This window comes from Chiloscyllium punctatum, chromosome 38 (assembly GCF_047496795.1).
Source record: "Chiloscyllium punctatum isolate Juve2018m chromosome 38, sChiPun1.3, whole genome shotgun sequence".
NCBI lineage: Eukaryota > Metazoa > Chordata > Chondrichthyes > Orectolobiformes > Hemiscylliidae > Chiloscyllium > Chiloscyllium punctatum.
In genome coordinates this window covers 44,695,913-44,711,524 of record NC_092776.1, presented here as the reverse complement: position 1 = coordinate 44,711,524, position 15,612 = coordinate 44,695,913, and positions in this window count along the sequence as shown.

Here is a 15,612-nt window from a genome sequence, read left to right as displayed (position 1 = left end):
ACTACATTATCCACTTGTCCTGCTACCTTAATGGACCAGTGCATATGCACTCCAAGGTCCCCCTTATCCTCGGTGCTCATGTATTCCTTGCCTTGTTTGTCCTGTAAGTGCATCACCCTGCATTTTTCTGAACTCAATTCCACCATCATCCCTCATTTATCTGAATTTAGTTCAATGTGAAACCCATCTGAATGGGACAGATCCCTCTTTCCCCAGCAGTATTCCATGAATCAAAACTAAGTCTCACACCAATCTTTGAACCACGCATTCATCGCCCTTTTTAATTACCCAATGCCAATTTGCTTGTAATCCAGAGATGATTACTTTTGTGGTTCTGCCTTTTTAAATTTCTTATTTAAATCTTGTTCTATATTTAATTGTCAGTATGTTGTCTTCTGTAACTTTTCATTGTCAAGTGAATAGTTAATTACAGCATGTAATTTTGATTGTAATTTATGTGTACTCTAAATATTTAATCGGCTTTTTGTACCACAAGTTCTGTGAAAATGCATGTGGATTAACACTCAGCTGTAAGAGTTCTGATCTACTTAGTCCGGAAAGGTAAAACTAATTCACTTGGACCTCCTTAATATGTAATCCTGTTAAAGAAGATTCAGCATAAAAGCACATCGTGCTGTTGAACAATACGACGTCTGTTTCCATAGTTAGAACAATTCCCTGGAATTCCTTAGCATATAGCCTAGTGTTCAACAATATGGATAGAACAGCATTGCCACTAGACATGTTTTCAAAAAATTACTTGAAGTTTATTCCTCTGTTTGTCAATGTGAAGAATGAGCTGGTTTCCATAATAGGATTTTCCTCATAAACCTATCTAGAAGATTGACATTAGGAGGGACACATTTATTACTTAAGTCCACGACTATCTACAATTAAGTTATTCAGTAAATAAAATATGTTCCTGAAGGACAAATTATTTTGGAGTAATAAAAGCCTCTCTCCATTTTCATCAAAATACATTGGCTCATTCAACAGGCTTTATCTCTAATCTGTGAAAATCCTTAAACTATGAACACTTGCCTTTGTCAAAGAATTATCCCTGGCATATTTCCTTTTGCACTTTTGTCCACATATTGTTTGATGAGCATATTGCATGCTTTAGACCATGATCATGAGTTTAAGAAAGAAAATTAATCCTAATTTTCTAACTAAATTCAAATACTGCTTCAGTGAGTGTCAAACACAGTTATAATGTAATAGTTATGAGTATTGGCATTGCCAAGAATGGCAGAAGCGATGGTTACAGATTTGATGCTTTTTGCTGTTCAAATGCTTATGGCTATCTCTGAAAAATGTGTTGTGTCCTTTATGATGATGATGTCTGGGGTTTTTCTATCCACCCTTCCAATAACTTTGTTCAGGTTGAGTAATTATTTCTGATAGCAGTAAATGTGTACTTCAATTTGTTATGACTTAACTGGCAAGAGTGTGTCCACAAGGCACACAGAATTTATAAAATCCCAAACAGCCAGAAAGATGACCAATTTGCCATTCTGACTGCAATTCAAGCCAAAAGCAATTCACACCGGCTTTTCATCACTAACGGAACGTAACTCTATTTATTGTTTCATGCAACTTTGGCAAAAATCAGATAGAAGAAAGGATTTTTAAACTACTGATATTCAACTGAAACTACATCTCTTCAAAAACTCCAAATCTGTTCTCACTTAGTCATGATTAAGATAGACAAAAGACAAATGGCTTCACACACACACACACACACCAGGAATGGGAAAAGAATAGAATGGTAAACAAAATTCCAATGATCACAAGTCCAGTTTTCATCAATGGGTTAAATTGTTTTCAACTTTTTTTGTTTTTTTTAGCATTGGTAACATGCTGTTATAAGTAGGTTGATGGTTCTTTGATTTCAGTTTATAACTTCCCCAAAACGTAAAATGTGATCTTTTGCATACCTCCACCATATCACCATATTTCAAAGCATTTCATCACGAGCTAAATATAATACATATACAAAAAATGTTAGAAAGGTCCACTCTTTTGCCACCACTCATTCCTTACATAAGGTTTAAACAATATATTGTAATTTACTTCCCAATTTCTTAATTGCTTCAGCATAACCATATTCTTGATACTCTGTCGGCTATTACATTTTATTTTCCATCAATGTGAACAATTTTAGTGTTGAATGATTGAATCAATAAGCTCCATCAGAACAATTGTATTTCAAATCTTAAATTTCTCCACAAAAGATAGCACATTATGGTCACTAAGTGTTAATATTTCTTTGCAATCATGACAGACATATACTTCAAACTGTTGAAGAGTCAATAGTAATTCTGAAGTTGCATATTCCACAGTGAAGTATTATTTATGTTACTGATTTCATTTCTTAGATAAATACTTCAACAAAACAATCTGTTATCGAGATGGGATATACAAGTCTGCTGTTGTCAGTTTGAAATGAGCAAACCTGTTTTCACTAGATGAAAACTCATCCTTGAACATGAACAAAGCAGTCATTTTTTTTCTAACCTTGCTTTAATAAGGCATAGATTTCATGCGCTATTTAGAAAAGTGAAAAGTCTTCTCAAATGCCCTTGAAGATAACTAGCCCCAGCTGTTTCCATGAGGTTAGAGACTAAATCTAAGTCATTTTTAAAGCGTGGTTAATTTCCCAATCCATTTCCAAGCAATGTGCTTATACCAACCCAAGTATGTTTCTCAATGAGTTTGCCACATTCTATTCCACTATGTTGTCCACACTTTTAAATGTGAAATAACTGAGCAGTAGTCCTAAAGAGTGTCATAAAATCAAAGAAATGAAATCAATGTTATTTTAGTCTGACATATCTTTAATCCATTATCATTATGTGCAGGTTAGGTGAATTGGCCATGTTAAATTGCCCGTAGTGTTAGGTGAAGGGACAAATGTAGGGGAATGGGTCTGGGTGGGTTGCTCTTGTTGGGCCGAAGGACCTGTTTCCACACTGTAAGTAATCTAATCTAATCATTGTTAGACTTTCCCAATTCTGATTTGTAAACATGAGCCTTGATTTGATTTTCCCATTAAAATTAGGGCAAGACTTGTCCTTGTACCAAGTCTCCAGGAGGCTGTAAAGAGTTCTGTAATCTAAGGTCAATGCCCACGTTCCCCGCCGCTAACTTCCCAGAGTGAGTTAAATTTATGCCAGTCACAAAATATGGTGAGAAGTATTTTGAAGTAAGTTGCCCACATTTAATCACTTCCAAACTTCAACATTTGTAATTCTGGATGACTTGGAAATATTAATGTGGACAAAAAGGTCCCTGCACCTTTACGTTAATAAAGCACCTTTAACAGAGAAAAATATCTGAGATTTAAGAAAAAACATGGTCCTAGTTGGAGAGGGGTGCTTAAGCACTTGGTCATAGTTGACTAAGGAGGCTCTTGAAGTGAAAGACGTAGAGAGATTGAGGAATGGAATGCAAGGGAATAACTAAGAAATACAATCATCAGTCTACTGCATTCACTGCTCACAATGAGGTCTCCTCTACATTAGGGAAATGAAACATAGACTGGGTGACAGCTTCACAGAACACCTACATTCAGTTGGCAAAAATGATCCTAAGCTTCCAGTTGCCTACCACTTCAACCCACCACCCTGTTCCCTGGCTGATATCTTTGTCTCCAGCTTGCTGTAGTACTCCAGTGAAGTTCAGCATAAGCTGGAAGAACAATACATCACTCTCCATTTGTGGACCCAGCAGCCTTCTGGACTCAATATTGAGTTCAATAGCTTTAGGGCTTGAATTCTCCTGTGTCCTAGCCCCCACCCCAACACACCTGGCCTTGTTATCATATATTATATACAACCCATTGTTAGCCATTAACAGCAATTCACTCTCCTAGCCAGGTTGTCTATCTTGGTAGATAAGCAATTACATTGAGTTACTCTCACCTGACCAAACACATTAGAACATTAACAGCTTTTTGTTTTCTTTCCACCCTGCACTATCACCTTGGGAAATTTCTAAGGATCCATTCTTAGTTCCATCCCTCCACATCTGCACCATGATGAAAATATTTGTCAACATAAGGCTGTCACTAATATATAGTGATGTTTACCCAGGAGAAGGATATGGAGGATAGTGAGATTACTGTGGAGCATGCTAAGATGCTATGGCATTATGAAATCAAGAAAGAAGTGGTGTTGGGTCTCTTGAATAACATTAAGGTGGATAAGGCTCCAATGGTATCTACCCCAAGTTACTGAGAGAGGCAAGAGAGGAGATTTCTGGGGGCTTGACCGAGATCTTTGTATCCTCGCTTACCACTGGACGGTTCCTGGGGGACTGGCAAGTATGTAATGTTGTTCCTCTGTTCAAGAAGGGAAACGGATAATCCAAATGGTCCGGAAGCTTTTGGAGAGAATTCTCAAGGATAGGGTTTACGCACTTTTGGAAAAGCCTAATTAGGGACAGTCAGCATAGCTTTGTGTGGGCAGGTCATGTCTTACTAACTTGATTGAATTTTTCAAGGTGATAAAAATGATTGTTGAGTGTAGAGCAGTGGATGTTGCCTACATGGATTCTAGTAAGGCTTTCGATAAGTCCTTCATGGTAGGCTCATCCAGAAGATTAAGATGTATAGGATCCTAGGTGACTTGGCCATTTGGATTCAGAATTGGCTTGCCTGTATAAGGTAGAGAGTAGTCATGAAAGGGTGTTTTTTCTGGCTGGAGGTCTGTGATTAGTAGTGTTCGGCAGGGATCTGTACTGGGACTTCTGTTGTTTGTGATATATAAAATGACATGGATGAAAATGTAGATGGGTAGGTTAGTAAGTTTGCAGACAATACATAGATAAATGGAATTGTGGATAGTGTAGAAGGTTGTCAAAGGATACAGTGGGATATGCATCAGTTGCAGTTATTGGCAGAGAAATGGCAGATGGAATTTAATCCGGATAAGTGTGAAGTGCTGCACTTTGGGAGATCAAATGTTAAGAAAAAGCTTCACAAATGGCAGCATCCTGAACAGCATTGATGTACACAGCTTGGGGTTCAAGTCCATAGCTTCTTGAAAGTGGCCACACAAGTAGATAGGGTGGTAAAGAATGTGTATAGCATGCTTGCCTTAATTGTTCGGGGAACTGAGTACAAGAGTTAGGATCTCACATTGCAGCTTTATAAGAGTTTGGTTAGGCCACCGGGTTTAATTCTGGTCACCACATTACAGGAAGGATATGGAAGCTTTGGAGAGGGTGCAAAGAAGTTTACCAGTGTGCTCCTTGGATTAGAGGGTATGAGCTATAAGGAGAGGCTAGAAAAACTCAGGTTGTTTTCTCTTGAACAGTGGAGGATGAGGGGAGACCTGATAAAATTGATAAAATTATGAGCTACATAGATATGGTTGACAGTCAGAATCATTTCCCAAGAGTTGAAATGTCTAAAACTAGGGGGCATACATTTAAGATGAGAGGGCGTAAGTTCATAGGAGATGGGAGGGGCAAGTTTTTTTTTTATAGATTTTTATTAGAAATTTAACATTTTTACAAGTTTACAAAAATAAACAAAACTCTCATGTACAAACATTGATATACAATTAAATCAAATATACAATAGCCAAAATTTAACAAAAGAAAAAAATACCAAAAAAGAAAAAAAAACAAAACTCAACTTTCTACTAATCTAACCTACAACTAACCAGAGTGTATATTTAAGTCTCTTACATGCTCAGAATGTGTTAACATCAAATGTAATAAAACCCATATTCGTGCGGGATTCCTCTCCTAAGGGGCCCCGGACCAGCCAGGTTTGTAATCTCAATTAAATAAAAGCCCTTGTTAGGATAGCCGAAATATCTATATTTATGTAATTCAAGAAGGGCTGCCATATTTTATAAAATAATTCGGTCTTTCGGTGCACCATATTTGTAAGGAAGTCAAGGGGGATACATTCCATAATTAATCTGTACCAATTTGAAAGTCCAGGGGGGCCCTCAGCCACCCAGTTCACCAAAATATTTTTCCTTGCACAGAAAGAGAGAATAGAAAAGAGTCTCTTCCCGTACATGTCCAGGGAGGGAAAGTTCGAAAAGCCCAAAAGGAGAGATACAGGGTCCAGTTTAATTTCCGTTCCTAAAATTTCTGTCAGGGTACTTGCTACTTTAGTCCAATATCTATGGATCTTATGACAGGTCCATAGGCAATGTACAAGAGTGCCCACCTCTATTTTGCATTTGGGACACATTGGAGATGCTCCTGCCTTAAATTTTGCCAATCGAACCAGTGCTATATGGACCCTATGAAGTATCTTCAGCTGGATAACCTGGGTTCTGTTACAGATAGTAATTCTTCTAGCATTTTCCCAAATATCATTCCACGTTTCTATAGAGATTTATAGTCCCAAATCCTGATCCCATGTTTTAAGCAGATTGTCCATATCTCCCGATACTTCATCATGTAGTAGATGATAAATAGTGCTGACGGAAGATACCCCCACTGGTCATAGAACATTACATTCCCTATCTGATTTATAAAGACTATCTATTAACGTAGTCTTCTTCTGTGTATGATCTCGAATTTGGAAGTATCGATAGAGGTCTCCATTAGGTAATCCGAATTTCTGACGCAGCTGTTCAAAAGACATCAGGACCCCATCTTTAAATAGGTCCCCTTGACATGAGATACCCCTGGATCTCCAGAGTTTAAAAGTGGCATCTGTAAACCCCGGTTGGAATCCCCATGCTCCCATTATCGGTGCATAGGGGGATGTTTTATGTGAATTACCCTCATTTTGCCGCATTATATTCCAAGCCTTAATTGTGTTTAGTATTATAGGGTTTTTACAGTGATCTGTAATGATATTCCTCTTGTCTGAAAATAAGAGGTTAATAAGTGGGTATTTTACTTGAGAAGCCTCGATGTCCAACCAGATTGATTGTGGATCAGACAAGACCCAATCAGCTATGTAACTTAATAGGGAACTTAACTGATATTTCCTAAAATCTGGGAAGTCCAGTCCTCCCCTTGTCTGTGGAAGCTGTAGCTTCTTCAGCTTAATGAGGGGCCGTCTATGATTCCAGATAAAGGAACCCAACCAGCCATATAATTTACATAGAGCCATCCTCGGCAGCATCACTGGAAGCTTTCTCATAGGATAAAGGAGACGGGCAGGACATTCATTTTAATTAGGGCTATTCTACCCAACCAGGCAATTGGAAGGTCTCCCCATCGCTGGAGGTCCTGCCTTATCCTCTCCAGTAAATGCACAAAATTAACCTTATACAACTGACCAAATACTGGAGTAATAAAAATACCTAAATATAAGAAGCCTTCCAGGTACCAATGAAAGGGAAAAGGGAATCCGTCCACTAAGTGGGGTGTCATAGCAAGGCCACCCATTGGCATAGCCTCTGATTTTGAAAAATTAATTTTATAACCTGAGAATGCACTAAATGTATTAATAACTTGGATTAGGCGAGGTACGGACATCAGAGGATTACTGAGGAATAAAAGAATATCATCTGCATAAAGGGTAATTTTATGTTTACCTGTACCAATCCTCGGGGCCATTATATTAGGATCAGCCCGTATAGCTTTTGCTAGTGGTTCAATTATTAGCGTAAATAACAACGGCGAGAGAGGGCATCCCTGACGGCAGCCCCTACCCACACTGAAGCTATCCGAACCTAATCCATTGGTAACCACAACTGCTTTGGGATCACTGTACAATGTTGAGACCCATTTGGTAAATACCTGTCCAACGCCAAACCTTTCCAATGTGTAAAACAAATATGACCATTCAACCCTATCGAATGCCTTTTCCGCATCTAATGAAACTACTACTCCTGGTATCTTTCCCTGATGACAGGCTTGAATCATATTTAAAACCCTTCTAATATTATTGGATGATCTACGGCCCTTAATAAACCCCGTCTGATCCTCCTTTATAATATGTGGCAGTACCCTTTCTAGTCTCAGTGCTAACGTTTTAGAAAGGATTTTAAAATCTACATTTAACAAGGATATTGGTCTGTATGATGTACAATCTTCTGGATCCTTTCCTTTTTTAAGGATAAGAGAGATATTCGCCTCTTTCAGCGAAGGCGGGAGACAGCCCTGACGATATGCATAGTTATACATGTCCATAAGTGGACCAGCCAATATTTCTGTAAATTCTTTATAGAATTCAGCTTGAAAACCATCTGGGCCTGGTGCCTTACCGCTCTGAAGTTGCCTAATTGCATCAAGTATTTCTTGGACTGTTAGAGGAGCATTTAGGACCGATACCTGTTCCGGAGTTAAGCCCGGAAAGGTCAAATTTTTAAAAAATGATTGCATCCTCCTAGTCCTATCTTCACAATCCTGCGATTTATATAACTCAGAATAAAATTCTCTAAAGATCACATTAATCTTTTTATGATCATGAGTCAAAATACCCGTACTTTCCTTGATAGACGTAATAGTCTGAGGAGCCTTCTTTTTCTTTGCAAGAAATGCTAAGTATATACCTGGTTTGTCGCCATATTCATATAACCTTTGTTTTGCAAATAATATTTCCCTCTTAGCCGTTTGGGTAAGCGTAGTGTTTAGAGCTGTCCTAAGAGCTGTAATCCTTTGCAATTTAATAATAGAAGGTCTATCAGCGTATGCTGTTTCAGCTGCTTTTAAGTGAGCTTCGAGCAGACACTGTTGTTCTCCCTTCAATTTTTTCTGGGTTGCTGAATAGGAGATGATCAAACCTCGCGTGTAAGCTTTGATGGTCTCCCACACCATTGATGGGTTGCTAGCCGTACCTGAATTAATTTCTAAAAACGTTTTAAATTCGTGAGAGAAGTACTTTACAAATTTACTGTCTTTCATTAGGAAGGGGTCCATACGCCAATACCGAGGGGATGTCCCATTGTTCCTTGCCTTAGTTTCCATATATACAGCAGCGTGGTCGGAAATTGCTATACTACCTATTTTACAGGATGATATGGAATTTTTAAAAAATCGAGGGGGCAAAAAACATATCAATTCTGGTATGACATTTATGTGGATTGGAATAAAAAGAAAAATCTCTGCCCTGTGGATGAAGACATCTCCATACATCTACTAATCCTAATTCTGTGTTCAGATCCACCAATTGTCTAGATCTGGGAGATACTCCTGCAGTACTTTTGGGAATCCTATCTATTTCCGGATCCATAATACAATTAAAGTCTCCCCCTATAATTGTATGACGGGCACCAAAAGCCATCAATTTTGAAAAAGCTTCCGTTATAAATTTGAAGGGGTGTGCCTGGGGGCAGTACAAATTTAAAATCCCATATTCCTCTCCATTTATGAGGGCTTTGATCAAAATATATCGTCCAGATTCGTCTTTTATCTGATTTAGGATTTTGAAAGGGAAATTCTATCGAACATGAATAACAACTCCCCTGCTTTTTGAGCTAAAAGAAGAAAAAAAGGCCTGATCAAATCCACCCTGTCGTAATTTCAAGTGTTCTTTATCCGACAGGTGTGTCTCCTGTAGGAGAGCTATATCGACTCTTTCTTTCTTAAGATTTGATAATATTTTCTTCCTTTTGACTGGCGAATTACTCCCCTTGACATTCCAGGTGACCACTTAACCGACAGATCAACCATAATCATCTGGGCAAATCCGAGACCCCTCGGGAGGGGAAACCCTATCTAGAACATCCCGCGCATAGAGCATATAAAATTTACAAAAATAAAGGCTCTCTAATACACTCACAACAATATAATAAAAAACTATTTCTAAATTTAAAAAAAGTACCTCAGTGGAGATTTTCCCCCTTGTTCCCAGGGAGTGTTACTTCCTCTCCAAAAGTCCATCATATCCTCTCCCAACCAGTGCCCCACCCTTGACCCAGGTGCTCCTCAATAAAATGAGGAGAATTCAGATATAATACAAAGCTAGAGTTAACAGTGAGCACCCTACCCCCGCCCATACCAACACCTGGATATATTTGGTAATGTTAATACCATATATAAATATATAACTATAAAATTACAACCTCAACAAATAATAATTAAATATAATAATACAAAATAACAAGAGAGAAACAACCCCGCTCCTAATGACAGAGGTAAAATATAATAAGGTAACCACCTCCTCCCACCAACATTAACTAAACCCCCCAGCTTATATATATATATATAAAAACACACACATACCCATATATATACATAAAGTAATAAAAGAAAACAACCCCAAGGGGGGGGAGAAAATCAAATCCCTCTCCCCACCCCCCATGATAATATTAAACAGTAAGTTAACAAAAAAGAAGAAAAAAGAGGGGGGGATATAGACCAAAGTGGGGGGAAAGGCAAACCAACATCCATTATCTCTTACAGTTTATCTAAGAGAGTCCAAGGATTCCTTAGCCTTTTCTGGTGATCCGAAGTTATACACGGATCCTTCATGGTTAAAGCGTAGCATCGCTGGGTAGCGTAAGGAGTGCTGAATATTTAAGTCCCTTAAACGCTTCTTCACCTCGTGGAATGCCTTCCTCTTTCGGACCAGAGCTGGGGAAAAGTCCTGGAATAAAATGATCTTGGATCCTTTATAGATCATAGCTTGGGGGTCTTTTCCAAGATTTCTAGAGCTTCTAGGAGTATCTGCCTCTCCCTATAGCTCTGCAGCCGGAACAGGACCGGGCATGGGCGCTGGTTCGAGCCGGGCCCACGTATTGCAACCCTGTAGGCCCATTCTACCCTTACCTGGTCTGATCCATCTTCCAGACTTAAAAGCTGTGGCAGCCACTGCTCCAGGAATACTGTAAGCTGGCCTTCCTCTTCCCGTTCGGGAAGGCCCAGCAAACGAATATTTTTTCAACGACCTCGATTATCGAGGTCGTCAATGTGATTCTCTAAGGTCCGGACTCGCTGTTCAAGAGTCCGGACACAATCCACGGCCGACTGCGCTGTAGTTTCGGAGGTCGCGGCCTTTAACTCCGCCCCTCCGACTTGGCGCTCGATTTCTTTAATGTCTCGGTCGTGCTTTTGCAGTGCGGCCGAGAGTGAGTCCCATCGATTTCGGGACTCCTCAATAAAGGCGTCGATCTTCGCGTCCAGTTTGCAGATCATCTCCACAAGGCTTGTTACTGTCGGTAAGTCTCCCGGGGCGGCTGTGGACACCTCTGCTGCAGCTGAAGAGGGAGAGGGTGGGGGAGGGGGTCCTGCTTGTTGAGAGCTGCGGGCTCCCTTCCCTTTGGTCATTTTTACTGAATATTAGACTATTTAAATATAATACTAAGCAACTAATTAAATTTAACAGCTATTATGAATGATTTGGTGAGTGTGGTGGGGGGTGGGTGACCCACTTTGCCCAAGTCTTGGGAAGAGCACTATAGACTCAGACTTGCTGGGTCGCCGCCATCTTGGATCCCCCAAGTTTTTTTGTAAAATAGTGTAGTAGAAGCCTGGAATGCACAGCCACAGCTGGTGCTGGAGGTATTTATGACAGGGGCATTTAAGGCACTTTAGATAGTCAGAGAGATGTACAGCATGGAAACAGGCCCTTCATCTCCAACTCGTTCATGCCAACTAGATATCCCAACCTAATCCCAGCACTTGGCCCATCTAAACTCTTCCTATCCATATACCCATCCAGATGCCCTTTAAATGTTGTAATTGTACCAGCCTCCACCACTTCCTCTGGCAGGCCATTCCATACACATACCACCCTCTGCATGAAAAATTGCCCCTTTGGTCCCTTTTAAATTTTTCCCCTCTCACCGTAAACCTATGCCCTCTAGTTCTGGACTCGCCCACCCCACGGAAAAAACCTTGGCTATTTACCCTATCCATACCCTTCGTGATTTTACAAATCTCTATAAGGTCACCCCTCAGCCTCTGACGCTCCAGGAAAACAGTCCCAGCCTATTCAGCCTCTCTCTGTAGCTCAAACCCTCCAACCATGGCAATACCCTTGTAAATCTTTTCTAAACCCTTTCAGGTTTCACAATATCCTTCTGATAGGAAGGAGACTGGATTTACACCAATGTCCTGTACAGCCACAATGTGACCTCATTCTCACTATCCTCCATATCCTTCTCCTGGGTAGACATCACTATATATTAGTGATAGCCTTATCTTGACAAATATTATCATCATGGTACAGATGTGGAGGGAGGGAGCTAAGAATGGATCCTTAGGAATTTCCCAAGGTGATTGTGCAGGGTGGAAAGAAAAATAAATTAGCTAATAATGTTCTAATGTGTTTGGTCAGGTGAGGGTAGCTTGACGCAATTACATATCTACCAAGATAGACAACTCGCAGTGATGAACTTCTCATGCTGGCTTCAGGAGAAAGTGCCTGGAAAGATGGGATCTTCATTGCTGGGGGAGGGCTGCAGTCTGGCCAGTCGACTCAGGAAGAAGGCCGGAGGAAGCCATCGAAGCTGTAGGATAGCAAGCTCAGCTGTTGGAAAGGCCCCATGCTATTTAACCTTGTCTCAATTGGTTTGAAAAATATAAGGCCTTCTAACCCCTCATCCACTTCATACATTCCTCATTCATGCCACATAGTGCCCCCTAATCCCAATCATTAGGCATTCTTAGATGAAAGCTAAGAAATCTACAAGTTTGTTGAAATACTTGAGTCACAGTGTAATATTAGCTGCACTGCAGATGTCGCTCTCTGATCTCCTCGGTCGGCTTATTTACCTGAGGCGAGGAGCTTACAAGTATCTTATAGTTTCTGCTCTTAGCATTTTAAAACATCCTCTACCCTGCAGTAAAAGGACTTCTTTAAAAGCACTAGAAAGTATTGAGTAACATTTTACAGGTTTTGTATTGCACATCCATGTATTAGTTCTTATAGTGAGTCGATGAATATGGAAGAGCTATTAGCTTGATAAGAAGGGCCTTGGAGGGAGGGGGATGCAGGGGCACAGCCTAGCAAGTGGATGATCTTTTGAATTCACCTTTTAAGAAGTTCCTTCAAACAGCCTGGGGTTGACAACACTCAGATACTAGGAACCAAAGCCCCTCTAAAAAGCTCAACTCGCCTGACTCCACGAAAATTGCAGAGCAGTAAGAACATATCTATCCTCCCAATGGCACCAGCCAGGTCACAAGTGCTAAGTGCAGGGCCTATGGCCCAAACCAGCCTACACCCTTAAAATACCCTGGTGTAAATCAGGAAACCCTGGGAATGCAATCAGGAATCCTGGATTGAGAAAACACCCACCATTTGTAATACCTCATATGCCATTCCAACAAAAACCCTTGGCCAAAGTGGCCATGTGTGAAGAGGCGTGTTTTGGAGAAAGTCAACCACCCCAATACATGTATCCGCATGTGACCCTCTCAGTTCAAGGGCAGCAAGGGATGAGCAATAAAAGCTGACCAGCCACTGACACCCAAGTCCCATGAGAGAATGAAAAATGATAATCTGCACAACACGCAAGTTAGGTCCCAGAGATGATAATTTAATAAATGTCTTCAACACGAGCAGTTTGTGCACAATACAATTTTTTGTAAGTAGAATGCAAATGCTGTGTAATAATTAATATTGGCAACTATTTTATATACATTCACAACTTTTATCTCAGCTGATGCAAATGTGCCGATATAGTCGCTAAAAATTGGCAATGCATCTTCAGCTCATATATATCAGCTTCCCCTTTTCCATTGTTTACCGTAAGTAAAAGCACATTATTTGTTCAACAGGTCAGCTTTTGCACATGTGCACAATAAAGGTAATTTTTGAAAGCTGAAAAGAGAAGAGAAATGCAGCTATTCGCTTAGTAAAATATGTAGAGTCGCTTTGTACATGGAATTTGGAAATCGGAGATGTTGATGGCACATGCCTACCAATGCTAGAAAACTGGCATAATTAGAGGTAAAAATGCTGGCAAACATCTCCAAGTTAGATTTCAGAGACAATACCCGATATTTTTATAGTGATTTTTCTGAAATGCAAAGTATTATTATATTTATGTTCAGAAAATACTGACAAACAAATAGTAGAGTTCAAAATATTTTCTTTGTGATTTTTAAGCTTTGTTGTGGATTGTTGTTCTTTTACCCAACACCAGTTTTACTTAGGAACGCGACTAAATTTCCTTCCCTTAAGCTTATTCCACCATTCAATCAGATATCCCCCATTTACCACCCTTCGATCTATTTTCTTGAACATTGTTAGCTAACAAAAATCTCAGTTGTGAAAATTTTCATTCCAGCAGCATCAGCAGGCTTTTTGTAGAGAATGTTTCAGGTTTTCACTTCCCTTTGTTTGAAGTGTTTCCTGATTTCACTTTTAAATGGGTTAGCTCTGATATGGTGCTGTGTTCTGGATTCCATCACCAGGTTAATGCAACATGTCCTCATAATTTAACCCCTTAAGCTTAGATGGTGTTGTGCTGTTCTTGCACTGTACCCACTCCAGGCCTAATATGTGGTGCCCAAAATTGAACAGTACTCCAGACTAGGTCTGACTAAAGTTCTGTACAAGTAAAATCTTCGAGGAGAAAGTGAGGACTGCAGATGCTGGAGATCAGAGCTGAAAATGTGTTGCTGGAAAAGCGCAGTAGGTCAGGCAGCATCCAAGGAACAGGAGAATCGACTTTTCGGGCATCAGCCCTTCTTCAGGAATGAGGAGGGTGTGCCAAGCAGGCTAAGATAAAAGGTAGGGAGGAGGGACTTGGGGGAGGGGCGTTGGGAATGCGATAGGTGGAAGGAGGTCAAGGTGAGGTTGATAGGCTGGAGTGGGGTGGGGGCGGAGAGGTCAAGAAGAAGATTGCAGGTTAGGAAGGCGGTGCTGAGTTCGAGGGATTTGACTGAGACAAGGTGGGGGGAGGGGAATGAGGAAACTGCAGAAATCTGAGTTCATCCCTTGTGGTTGGAGGGTTCCCAGGTGGAAGATGAGGCGCTCTTCCTCCAACTGTCGTGTTGCTATGGTCTGGCAATGGAGGAGTCCAAGGACCTGCATGTCCTTGGTGGAGTGGGAGGGGGAGTTGAAGTGTTGGGCTACGGGATGGTTGGGTTGGTTGGTGCGGGTGTCCCAGAGGTGTTCTCTGAAACGTTCCGCAAGTAGGCGGCCTGTCTCCCCAATATAGAGGATGCCACATCGGGTACAGCGGATGCAATAGATGATGTGCGTGGAGGTGCAGGTGAATTTGTGGCGGATTGCAGAGGAGATGACCTGGGGTGTGCAGTGAGACAGGATTGCAGAGGAGATGACCTGGGGTGTGCAGTTGCAGAGGAGATGACCTGGATGCCTTTCTTGAAGAAGCTCTCTTCCTCCCTCTACAAGGATTTCAGTGAGTCCCTCTCTCACTGCACACCCCAGGTCATCTCCTCTGCAATCCGCCACAAATTCACCTGCACCTCCACACACATCATCTATTGCATCCGCTGCACCCGATGTGGCCTCCTCTATATTGGGGAGACAGGCCGCCTACTTGCGGAACGTTTCAGAGAACACCTCTGGGACACCCGGACCAACTAACCCAACCACCCCGTAGCCCAACACTTCAACTCCCCTTCCCACTCCACCAAGGACATGCAGGTCCTTGGACTCCTCCACTGTCAGACCATGGCAACACGACGGTTGGAGGAAGAGCGCCTCATCTTCTGCCTGGGAACCCTCCAACCACAAGGGATGAACTCAGATTTCTCCAGTTTCCTCAT